Genomic DNA, 12,551 nt, shown 5'->3' on the forward strand with positions numbered 1-12,551 from the left:
TCTACAGGAAACCCTATTGATAAAGAACTTTTTGTCCAAATCCTATACTCCCTCTTCTTCCGAAACATACTGACTATCTTCCAAATCCTACCGACTATCCCTTTTTGAGTGGATGTTTTCTTCTACATTCAATCATCCAATTTACAAGGTCCTATGCCATTGTATATCGATTTATCTGAGACATCTGTGCAGAAGGTATTTCAAAGCTAAGTATACCAATCAAGTGCCCAATGCTCTTCTGGGCTTCAAATCTTTCCTAGATTTCTGTTTTCATACTTATATTTCACCTGTATATTCTTGTAACTGTCACAGGTTCCAAATACCATTATTCATTTCACAGAATGATTCCTAACCCAAATCGAACCTGTTATTACCCTAACCATACACTGTTCCCACAATCTAACTTTACAGAAAAGAAGGGACAGATTTGGTCTTACAATACAGGAGTGTAGGGGATCATCCACCATTTGAGAACCTCAAAGGTCCATGCCGAAATAATCCCTGGAGAAGTTTTAGGCACCAATGAAGGACCTGAGGGAGGAAAAGTCAACTTCCATGGTAAACAACATGGTCAGGATGAAGGGATGTGTCTCAATCAGCCTCTTTCATCTTAATGTAGAGAAGATGGACCAAACCAGGCCTGTGTGGCGAGCTCTTCCCGGATGCCTATGGTTGATATACCATTCTAACTTGTGAAAATGTCACAGAAATAGGGGCACCCTCCATCTCATTGGACCCTTGGAAGCAACTGTTAGGACAAAGTGGTTGCCAAGGCAATGACTTCATTCACTTTCTGAAGGAAGTTACCTCACATAACTTCCTTAGTAATGGAACTCTATAAACTTGGGATTCATGAAGACAGGCAACAACAGCCAGTCCCAGTCCCAGTCCCAGTGGTCTCACTTGTTTGGATTTGCCAAGGGAAGAGTCAGTCTTTCTTAGTACCTACTGATGTGAGGATGGCCAAATGCCAGGAAAGCTCTGAAGAGGGGCCTTTCCTGAGAAAGCAGGTAGTGGCTCACCACTGGCTTCTTACAACTTCACAGAGTTGGCCAAGGAGACCAGAACTGAGACAGCAGAGTCCATCTCATGGAAAAATTGTATGGCCCACCAGTCATTGGAAACTCAGGATAGTCACAGACCTACATGGGGGAAGTAGGTGCCTTTGTGGGTGTGGATGTGAATTTGTGGTTTTGTCTCATGTTCTGAGAATAGGTAGAAAAGGTGATTCGTTTCGTTTGCAGTGGACTGTTTCTAGTATGTTCTTTGACAAGGTGAGTGCTTCTATGTCTGTGTATCCCACTCTGCCCGTGGATATAGTATTAGAAAAGAGAATGCATCAATGGATATGTCCTGTCTAGTAGAAAGCTTCCCAGTATTCATCCTGCCAATTTATGAATGGACTGCGGCTAGCCTTATCAATGGGCAAAACCTACTATCGCCCTAATTTCCGGTTTTCTTTCTGAATTCTGGACACTCTCCATAATAGGCTCATGGTTTTGTGTCCAAGATATGTACCACCTCCAAGCTCTGTCACATGGCCATGTACTGGATAGCTAAAGGGAATGAGAGCATCTCAGAAAACTCAGATATCAGTGTGACCTGGAAAGTCTCAGTGGAGAAACCCTGCTTTGGGCCATTTGCTTACCTATTGTTCTGTAGCCCTGAATGTAAAGAAGGTCTTGTGTTTAGGCCACCCCCATGTGAAGCCTGAGGAAATCATTATTCAAATGGAAATGAATGGGCATCACCTGTGGCTCTTTGCTTAATTGCTTTGGAAAGGGAAGTGTCTGAATCAGCCTCTTGGCCCTGTGTGAGGCAGTGGCTTAGATTCTCAGTACCTGATGGATCTAAAGAAAGATCCCAAATGTGCATCCATAACCAAAATGCAAAAAGATCAGTCATTGTAGATGAAGTCTCTCACCTTCCTCTGTTAGGTTTCTGACCTCCATCAAGTGTGAATAGGGACCCTTTTGTCAAATGAGTTCTTCAAAGGCCTGCAGATGTGCTAGTGTTTTCTCATGACTCCAAATCAAATAAAGAATCTATACCTGGGCTGGGGATGTGGCTCAAGTGGTGGCTCGCTCGCCTTGCGTGCGTGCGGCCCCGGTCCGATCCTCAGCACCACATACAAACAAAGATGTTGTGTCCGCCGATAACTAAAAAATAAATATTAAATATTCTCTCTCTCTCTCCCTCTCTCCCTCCCTCTCTCTCTTTAAAAAAAAAAAAGAATCTATACCTGACAGTCAGTAGGCCTCAAATACTAAAAGCAGAGCAGTATTAATGGCAAGCCTATTTGATCACTCATGGTTAATAGGAAGGGTGTCCAGGCCACCCTGACTTTAGGCAAATGAGGTGCAAGGGAGCATATTTTGGACACTGTCTTGAGCTGTGCCACTCATGGAAACCTATAGCCAGAGGTTATTATGAGTGTTTATATGGAAGAAAATGAGGGCCATGTGGGAGTGTTTTGGTTTTAATTGTGGTCATTTGTGTCGCAGTTGGAAGAGATGACTGGGTCCACCAGGGCTTGAACTCTTGTGTGATTTCCCCTTATAGACTGAGTTCTGGAAGTGACCTCAGAGAAGAATTGCCATGAATTGTGTTGGGATTTTAGGAGGCCACGCATGAGAGTCACCCTTGGAATCTGAGATCTAGGCCCAGGTTGGTTTTCCACAGAGCATTGGGAATCTCACTCAGGAAATCACATCATTTTATTCTGAAAAAGTTTGCAGCCATACTTGAGAGTCAAAACACACATGGACCTCACATTGTAGACCACAATGGGCCTGGCTTCATGTGACCTTTTGGCCACTCTTTGGGAAGCCTTACCTGTGAGAGTTCTCCAGAGCTTTCATTGAAATGAGCTTCCTCACCATTTTATGGTTCCTGAATGAATTGAAACCCACAGTTCCTTCAACTACATCCTTGAAAAATGGCTAGATAAATACCATGAAATTTTTGAAATTCTCATGACCAGGTGGCACTGGAGAACCTTTGGATGTCCTGTTGCTGATGAGTATATCATACAGTGTCTTGATTGACTGGGTTTCATGAAAATCGTGTAGAACAGTGATGCCAGTAAGTTGGAGCCTGCTGAGTGGTGGGCCTAGAGCAGTGGTGTGCAGGTGTGTGTGATAAAACATCTGTGGTGGGGTCATGTGGATCTGCCATTGACTTCCAAATGGCTTGTGACAGACATAGTGTAGCCAGCAGACCCTTTTATGTAAATGCATCTTGTTATATGGAGAGTTTTCTGGACAGTGTTCAGAATCAGGTTGCTATGTTCAAGGGGACAAGCTATGTGGGATAGAGGTCTGGTTGGTGCATTCTCCTGCAGACCCTGACCTACCACACGTGACACAAGTCCCTCTAGCACTGCGTCCCATTTGAAGTCCTTGTATTTCATGAAGCAAATTCTAAACTCCCAGTGCAGCAGCAAGAAACTCCACAAAAAGTGGAGGATGAAAAAATGGCCTCAAAGTCCACAGGGGGAGACACTTAGCCCCCAGTGGCCACAGTATACCTACAAAGAGAGAATTCAGCACTGCTGCCTCATTTTCATTGGAAAATAAGAGACAATGTCCTTCAGGTCAAAAGGATGCAAAACCAGCTTTAATGGTCTCACTACAAAGAAAGCTAAAGCTCCTGACAACAACATATATTTCAAGTGCCCAACCTCAGTGGCAGTTTCTCAAGAAGTTTTTAGGCCAGCAAAGCTCCATTTTTGTGGAGTGTTTACCCTGTCCCTTACTTCTGTAAACTCCTCCACCACCTTCAAGTTTGTGAACAAGTGAGCATATTCCATTCCTGATGTGTATTCACAGATTTTCGAACTCTTCTCCTCTAATTGTGTCTTACTTGGGGCGAAGGTAATGTCAAGGCATTGTTCTGGATGAGAGTGGGAAGATTTTTCGTAGCACATATTTACATAAACATTGGATAACTTTGCCAATTTTCCATTTGAAATACTGTATCCCTGACACTAACCCATACCCTCTAGACTCTGACTACTAATCCTAATATGATGGAGAAGAATAATCGAAACAGAATAGAAATACAAGCAGTTCAGAGGAGGCATGGTGTATAGTTGGATTTGCCTTTTGCATTATATAGTGTAGGAGTTATAAATCTAGTCAATTTTTTGTGGAAATTGTTTTCCATGTGTTTTTAAAGTTAACAAATATGTGAATTCCTGTCTCACTTTCTCTGTAGCCTATTTGCACATGTATTCTAATATGCACATATAGAATCCTACAAGGTACAAATGTACATTCTTGTGAGGTTGCTGACTTGGCAGAAACAAACAAATTGTGAGAAGAGATCACTTCTCCTAAATGCTCTTGGAAGTCAAAATTCGACCTCTGGGTGAGATTTTTAATTGAACAACATTATACATAAATCCTTGTTCAGCAAAATGAATATTTTTGGATCTGTGGATGATATATATTTCATGGTGAATTTCGATTGGCATATATATTGCTGCTTTTTAGTGTCTGTGTGTGTGTGTGTATATATATATATATATGTATATATATATATATATATATATATACACACAAAGTCTTCAGATTTTTCAAAATATGAAATACATGTGTCTTATTATACATTCCCTAAATTCATTCATATTCATATATGTGGATTTATAATCAACTTTTCACAAGATTATCCTCAGAAATATTCATCCACCTGAAATACATATTTGTTTCCTAGTACTAAAAACTATCTTCATTGAATGGTGCATACAAACCCTAATATTAATACAGTAACTGACCCAGATTAACATCAATGCAAATTGATTTCTATGGGACATGATGTGTATTTTGACGTTCATTTTGATTCAAAACCGGTACATTACTATTTCTTCTGTTAATGCACATTATAGGATATATATTTCATCTACAAGTTTGCAAATTTAGAGGCATTTGTTTCACTTTCAATCACTTCCTGCTTCAGAACACATGTAATTTTCCATGTTTCTTGACGGGTCTTTTCATGAGACTTCTTTCCAAACACATTATTTTTGATTTCCATAATCACTTTTGAAGCAAAACTCAAACACCCTTCATGATAAACCATTACCTTAATTTTACCATTAGATGTATAACTAGTTGGAATGAATGTACGTATATCAATATAACATTTATTATATATTTTAAGATATGAATCCAATGCATTATTTAAAGTGGAACCAATTATATTATTTTTTCACAGTATCGTCTATTTATGCATTATCTCTATATTCATAGACACAGGGTACACCTCTTTGTAACCCCAATACTAACTTATTCATCTTCAAAATATTGCTTTCAGAAATGGTGGAAGAATTACTCATGTCACCTCATCTACATATACATTTTATCACAGTAATATTCTTGACACAAATATCAAAGGTCACTTCTGATTGTACCAAAGCCTAAATTGAAAGTGAACATGTATTACTAAACACAGCCAAGTCCAGGTTTCCTAATGCTCTCAAATATCAATCCAATTGGTGACTACATATTGTTTTCTTCCTAAGATCATATATTCAAATTCAACCCTGCTGAAAATGTCTAATCTTATCACCCACTTTATACTTTGTCTGATTTCGTAATGTCCCTATTGATATCTGTTTTCCTACATATTTTCTCCAGTTCACCATTGTGACTTACTCTTCACATGGGCTGACATTTACATTCACACTCTAAACGAAACCCTATTGTTTAAGAACATTTTTTTCCAAAACCTATACTCATTCTTCTTCCTAAACCTAACGACTATCTCCCTAATCCTACCAATTATCCCTTTTTTACTGGATGTTCTCTTCTATATTCAATCATCCAAGTACACATTGGGCGAGCTTCAGAGGAAGAGACCACCAAAAGACTATCTCATGCAACAGCAAATGGTTTATTGGGGGTCCAGCATGCGTGGGCTCAGAGCTCACTTGAATAGTGCAGAAAGCCCTAAGAGGAGCTTAAGCAGAGCTTATATACTTTCCTTGGGGAGGGCAGGGAGCGAAGTTTATTGATGGGTCAGGGCGAGTGGGCGGGTTGCAAGCAACCAGGTGAGGGAGTGCATTCTGAAGTTTGGCAGTTGGGGACTGGACATTCTGGGAACAATTTAGCAAAAAGTTCTCAAGATTAAAACAGTGTTTTGTTAACCGTACAGAAAAACAGGAAGTGACAAATACCTATTTTATTAACCTTTCATTCCCCACTTCTTCTTCTGGCTACTTTTAATCATAAAAGTGATCATTGGGGGGTGTCACATTCTATGTCTGCTAGTGGGGTATTACCATAAGTTTAACTTGTCCAATTTGAGCTTGGAGAAAAAAAAATTACATGGTTGAGCAAACAGGGTTTTATAGTTAGCAATAATATGGAGATTATTATTGGACAGGCCAGGGTGGATAAAAACGTAGTCAAACAGGGGGACTATGTGAACCAATACTCAAACCACCCTTTTTGGGCCTCTCTCTCTCTCATTGATGCTCTTCAAGGTGTCTTTTTAATTTACTCATAAATATTTTTACAACTCCAGTATGGTCGGAATAAACACAACATTCTTCCCTCAATGCAGCACAAAGGCCCCTTTCTCTCATGAAGAGGAGGTCCAACCCTCAACTGTTCTGTAAAAGAACTTCAGAGAGAGAGGTTAAAGATTCCTGCAAAGCTGTGATGGAGGTTTCTAATATTTTTAAGTTTTGGTCTATTGCTGCTTCTAATTGGGTCAATTGTTGTGTCCCATGGACCAGGGCAGTGGTTCCTCTGCCTACACCTGCAGCATCTCCTATTCCTTATAGAATGGCTAAAGTGAGGGCCATATGTTCCCAGTGAAACCGGGTTGTATGCCCCCCCATTTGATCTTCAAATGATCCTGTGTCATGATAGAGCACTCTGGGAAACATCTGCACCATTACCCAATTAATCACATCCGTTGTCCATTTCATGAAATCATAAACAATGTTTAAGTATATAGAATTATACTGTTGTTGGGACGGACAAGGCAAGGCAAATAAGATAGCACCAAAGACAGGTAAACAGTCCTAGTTGGTTGCAACCGGATTCAGACAGCATTGCTTCAGTTGTAATCAATTAATCTTCTGAATCCCAAGTTTAGGTAGTTTCAAAATTTTGTATCCAACATGTTAGGGAAGGGGCTCAAAAGTTTACAGTCTGCATAAGTTCACAAAAACCTGTTTTTGTTTCTGTTTTTTCCTCTCTTCTGGGCAAGTTAACTTTTCAAGGACAACTGGGTGGGAGAGAGCTTTTACTTTCCTTTCTTTTTCCCCCTGCCAGCTGTTACCATGGAGCCCAGTTGGTAACTTCTTTATCTTAGAAATGTTGCCATCTCTGTGAAGCACCAGCTCAAGGCCAGAGGCCTTGTTCACATTATTTGTGAGAAACTAGTAAGGGGGTGTCTAGCTTAGGAGTGCTGATTTTTTGAGCCAGTGTTCAAGTGGAACAGGGCAACAAAAAAGAGAAAGTTCATCTACACTGAAATCTATTATAGGGACTATTTTGCTGAAAGTCCTAAAGTCAGCCATGGTGAAGACTTCTGGAGAAGGTCAGTTAAGACTTTTATGTGGGCCTGGTACAGAGGGGGAAGACGGAGAGGTCAGGGCTGAGAGCAGCTTCGTGGATCTGAGAATGAGATTGAGAATTGTAAAAGAATAATGGGAAAGGGGTTTGGGATATTACTAGCAACAAAACTTGAGCAGTTTTACAGGTAGACCAGAGGGGAAGACGGGAGTGAGTATCCCAAAAAGCCTGTGAGGGACTTTAAATTCTTATTAACCTGTTATCAGTGATTACAAAACAACTTTAAAGGCCATTTTAATTACATTTGGATAGGGGTCTGAGGGCTCTTCTCAGTTTTTTTGAGCTTTGGGTTAGCTGGTAAGAGGACCTGGTGGGACCCGGTGTGGGCGCTGACAGGAGAAGAGAGGAGTGAGTGGGTGGAGGGTTACCTCAGTACCTGCTACTCAGCAAGGGGGCAATGGTCTGAGAACCGGTGGTGTTTTGGGTTTTTGATCCAGTATTTGGAGGGGAGAAATCAGGTTGCTCAGGTTGGAGTGAAAGAGAATAGTCTGGAGCAGAAGGCTGAGGGTGAGGATCTATTGGAGAAGCATAGTACAGGATTTGAGTGAAGGAAGGAAAGGGCCTCCACATAGGGGAATACCCTTTAACCCTGTTGAGCACTTGCAGAAGTTAAAAAGGTCATGCAGTATTTGAGCATCTAGAGACCCCTCTGTGGGCCATCGGTTTTGGTAATCTTATTGGTAATACTGCCAATGCTGTGTACAGAATTTGATGAGGAGTTCGGGTTCCATCAGGCAGCCCCTGTAAGCTCAAATAACCATGACTTAAAGAAAAAGTCGGCTTTTCACCCACACAGCCGTGGCTGTTTGTTGCTTTGATAGTCTGCCGGTTAAACATAGTAATCTAAGCTAGCCAACCTGTATCTGGCTTGCCTGTCCCTACATCCATAATGTTTGTTTCCATTATCTATGGTTCGGAAGGGATTTAATGGAATTTTAGTGGGATCCTCTTCATCAGGGATATCCCAATAGGAAAGACCTATAGCCAGGTGACCAATGTCTGGGTGGAGAGATGGCCAGCAGGTCCCTAAGGGGGCTATATGCGAGATACATTATACTTCTTGTCCAGTAGGATTTGTGATCAGCCATCGCTGCTGAACGGGCTGATGAGGGTTAGGACTACTGGTGGTCAAAGGGAGAGTCTATAGTCTTATCCACATGATGAATATGCAATTTGAAAAGGTTACCAGTCTTTTCCAGTTTCCAGCCAGAGTCTGGACAGGGCGCAGGCTTGAGGTGAGAGGCCTGGTTCCAGGAAGTGATTCTGTCTACCTTTACCACTGTAGGTGTTATAAGTAGCACCTGGTATTTTCCTTTCCAGCAGTGTTCAAGGGATGATACCTGATGACATCTTACGTAGATGAAGTGTCTTACTTGATTTCAGTGTGGAGTCCCCTCGTCCCCAGTTTGGTAGGCAGTGGCCAGCTGTTTTCACAGGTATCGCTGAGGTCTTTCAAGAGCTTAAAGACTGTCAAGCAAGGAGGAGTGTAAGGGATCGTTAGGTCTTAGAGTTGGGGTTAGGTCCCTTACTGGAGGAGGGGCACGATAGACAATTTCATAGGGGGTGAGGTTACACAAAGAAACAGAGGGAGAATTTCTTGCATGAAACTGTGCATAAGGCAATAGCATAGTCCAATCTTTTATGCCGGTCTCTAAGCTTAATTTCATTAAGGTCTCTTTAATGGTTCTATTCATTCTTTCTACCTGTCCTGAACTCTGGAGTCCATAAGCACAATGAAACTTCCAACTAATCCACAGGGTCCTGGCTAACCCCTAACGTACCAGGGCCACGAATGCAGGTCCATTATCAGACGCTGTTACCTTAGGCATGCCATATGTTGGAAAAATGTTTTCCAGGATCTTCTGGACCACCATTTGTGCTGTTTCTTTTTCTTTTTTTTTTGTGGGAAAGGCTTCAGTCCATCCTGAAAATGTATCTACAAAGACTAGGAGATACTTAAGTTCATACCTTGCATGCTTAATTTTAATAAAGTTCACTTCCCAGAATTGTCCTGGTCTTGTTCCTCATACGTGCTTTCCTGAAGGAAGCTTGGAAGGGTAAGCATTAACCAATTGATGGACCCAACAGGCTTTTGTTACCCATTCAGTGATTTCCTTTTGCTGTTTTCCAGTTATGTAGGTCTGAAGCAGAGAAAGGCCAATACTGATAGGCTTGCATTTTTCCCTCATGACCATCGTCAATCATTGGCCCATAGGGACAGAGGGGGAGCATCATGGGAGTTCCAGGGTTTTCAATCATTCGCTGCTGGCGAGTTCCTTTAGCCGGGCCAGCTTCCTCATGGGATGGAGGGGTGGTGTGTGCCACCGGGGACCTATCTGGAAGGCACTGTGCTCCTCCAATTGCGGAGAGGCTGAGTCAGCAGCAGGGGAATCACTTAGAGAGTGATGGGGGTTGGGGGAAGAAGGCAGGGGATAAGAAGGGGGAGGAGAATCCAGTAGAGTCGAATCTTGTGACTCAGGGAGAACAGAGGGTGGAGGAGGAAGCAGAGCAGAGGGTTTGAGAAATCATGGGGGAAGGAGTAGGAGAGGGGGCAGGGGCAAGGAAAGGCTTCACCCATGGAGAAGAAGATTTGCAGAGGTCCTGACAAGTTAAGATATATAGCTGTTGATCCAGATGGCTATGTGGCCCTGGCTGAAAGACAATATCTCTGACTTTTTAAATTAGTGGGAAGTAGAAATATCCTTCTAGAGGCCATCCAACTCCAAAGGTGGGCCATTCTGAGGCACAGAGATTCTGCCAGGTCTGGCATTTTAATGAAAAAGAAAGATCCTGAGCCCTTAAGCGAAATTTAGTCCTGTGATAATGGGTCTGGGAGAGAGACAGTGAAGTGCTCTGTCACATAACGAAAGATACACAAACAGTGAAAGCAACAACACACGGGGTCTCTCGTCCGCCACTGCTGGATCTCAGTGGAACCTCCTTATGTAAAGGTCGGGTGAGCATAGGAGAAAGAGACCACAAAAAGACTGTCGCATGCAACAGCAAAGGGTTTATTAGGGATTCAGCATGCTGGGCTCAGAGAATAGAGCAGAGAGCCCTGAGAACAGCTTAAGCAGCGCTTAAATAATTTCCTTGGAGAGGGCAGGGAGGAAAGTTTATTGATGGGTTCGGGTGAGTGGGCAGTTTGCATGCAAACGGGTGAGGGAGTACATTCTGCAGTTTTACAGTTGGGGACAGCACATTCTGAGAACAAGATTAGCAAAGAGTTCTCAAGATTTGAAAAGTGTTTTGTTAAGCATACAGAAAAACAGAAAGTGAAAACTACCTATTCTGTTAACCTTGCACTACGGACTATCCATATTTGAGTGGATGTTCTCTTCTACATTCAATCATCCAAGGTACAAGATCCTAGGCCATTGTATATCGATTAATCTGACACATCTGTGAAGAACGTAATTCAAAGCTAAGTATCCCAATCAAGGGCCCAATGCTCTTCTGCGCTTCAAATCTTACCTAGATTTCTGTTTTCATACATATATTTCACCTATATATTCTCATACATATCTCAGGTTCCCAATACCATTACTCATCCAGCAGAATGATTCCTAACCCAAATCGAACATGCTATTAACCCTAACCATACACTGTTCTCTCAATCTAAAGTTACAGAAGAGCAGGGACAGAATTGGTCTTACAATACAGGAATGTAGTGGATCTTCCACATGCTGAGAACCTCAAAGGTTTATGCAGAAATGATTCCTGTAGTAGATGTAGGCAGCTATGAAAGACCTGGGAGAGTAAAAGTCATTTTCCATGGCAAACAAACTGGTCAGGACGAAGGGTTGTGTCTCAATCATCTCTCTTCTTAATGCAGAGAAGATGGACCAAACCACGCCTGTGTGAAGAGCTGTTCCCGGCTTCCTATGGTTGATATAACAATCTAACTTGTGAGAGTGTCACAGGAAGTAGGGGCAGCCACCATCTCATGTAACCCTTGGAAGCAACTGTTAAGACAAAGTGGTTGCCAAGGCAGTGACCTCATTCAGTTCCTGAAGGAAGCTACCTCACATCACTTCTTGGTGATGGAACTCTCTGAACTTGGGATCCAGGAAGCCAGACATCCAGAGCCAGTCCCAGTTTCACTCCCAGTGGGTTCACTTGTTTGGAATTTCCAAGTACAGAGTCAGTCTTTCTTGGTACCTACTGATGTGAGGATGGCCAAATGACAGGAAAGCTCTGAAGAGGGGCTTTTCCTGAGAAAACAGGTAGGGGCTCACCGCTCGCTCCTGACAACTTCACAGAGTTGGCCAAGGAGAACAGATATGAGACAGGAAAGGCCATTTCGTGGGAACTTAGTATGGCACAGCAGTCAGAGGACACTCCGGATAGTCACAGACCTACTTGGGGAAAGAAGGTGCATTTGTGGGTGTGGGTGTGAGTTTGTGGTTTTGTGTCATGATCTGAGAATAGGTAGGAAAGACGGTTTGTTGGTTTGGAGTGTAATGTTTCTACTAAGTCGTTTCACAAGGCATGTGTTTCTATGTCTGTGTATCTCACTGTGTCCGTGGTTATAGACATTAGAAAAAAGAATGCATCAATGGATGTGTCCTGTCTAGTAGAAAGCTTCCCAGAATTCATCGTGCCCAATTAATGAAAGGAGAAGGGCTTGTCTTATCAATGGGCAACACCTGCTATCTTCTTAAGTTCTGGTTTTCTTCCTGAATTCTGGTCACTCTCTAGAATAGGCTCATGGATTTGTTTCCAAGATATGTACCACCTCCAAGCTCTTTCACATGGCCATGTACTGGATACCTGAAGGGAATGGCGAGCATCTCAGAAAACTCAGATATCAGTGTGACTACTAATGTCTCAGTGGAGGAACCCTGGTTGGGCCTTTTGCTTATCTATTGTCCTTTTTCCCTGAAAGTCAGGAAGGTCTTTGCCACAGGCCACCCCTTTGTGAAGCCTGAAGAAAACAGTTTTCAAATGGAAATGAATGGG

Source organism: Callospermophilus lateralis, chromosome 9, assembly GCF_048772815.1.
Source record: "Callospermophilus lateralis isolate mCalLat2 chromosome 9, mCalLat2.hap1, whole genome shotgun sequence".
NCBI classification, from domain to species: Eukaryota; Metazoa; Chordata; class Mammalia; order Rodentia; family Sciuridae; genus Callospermophilus; species Callospermophilus lateralis.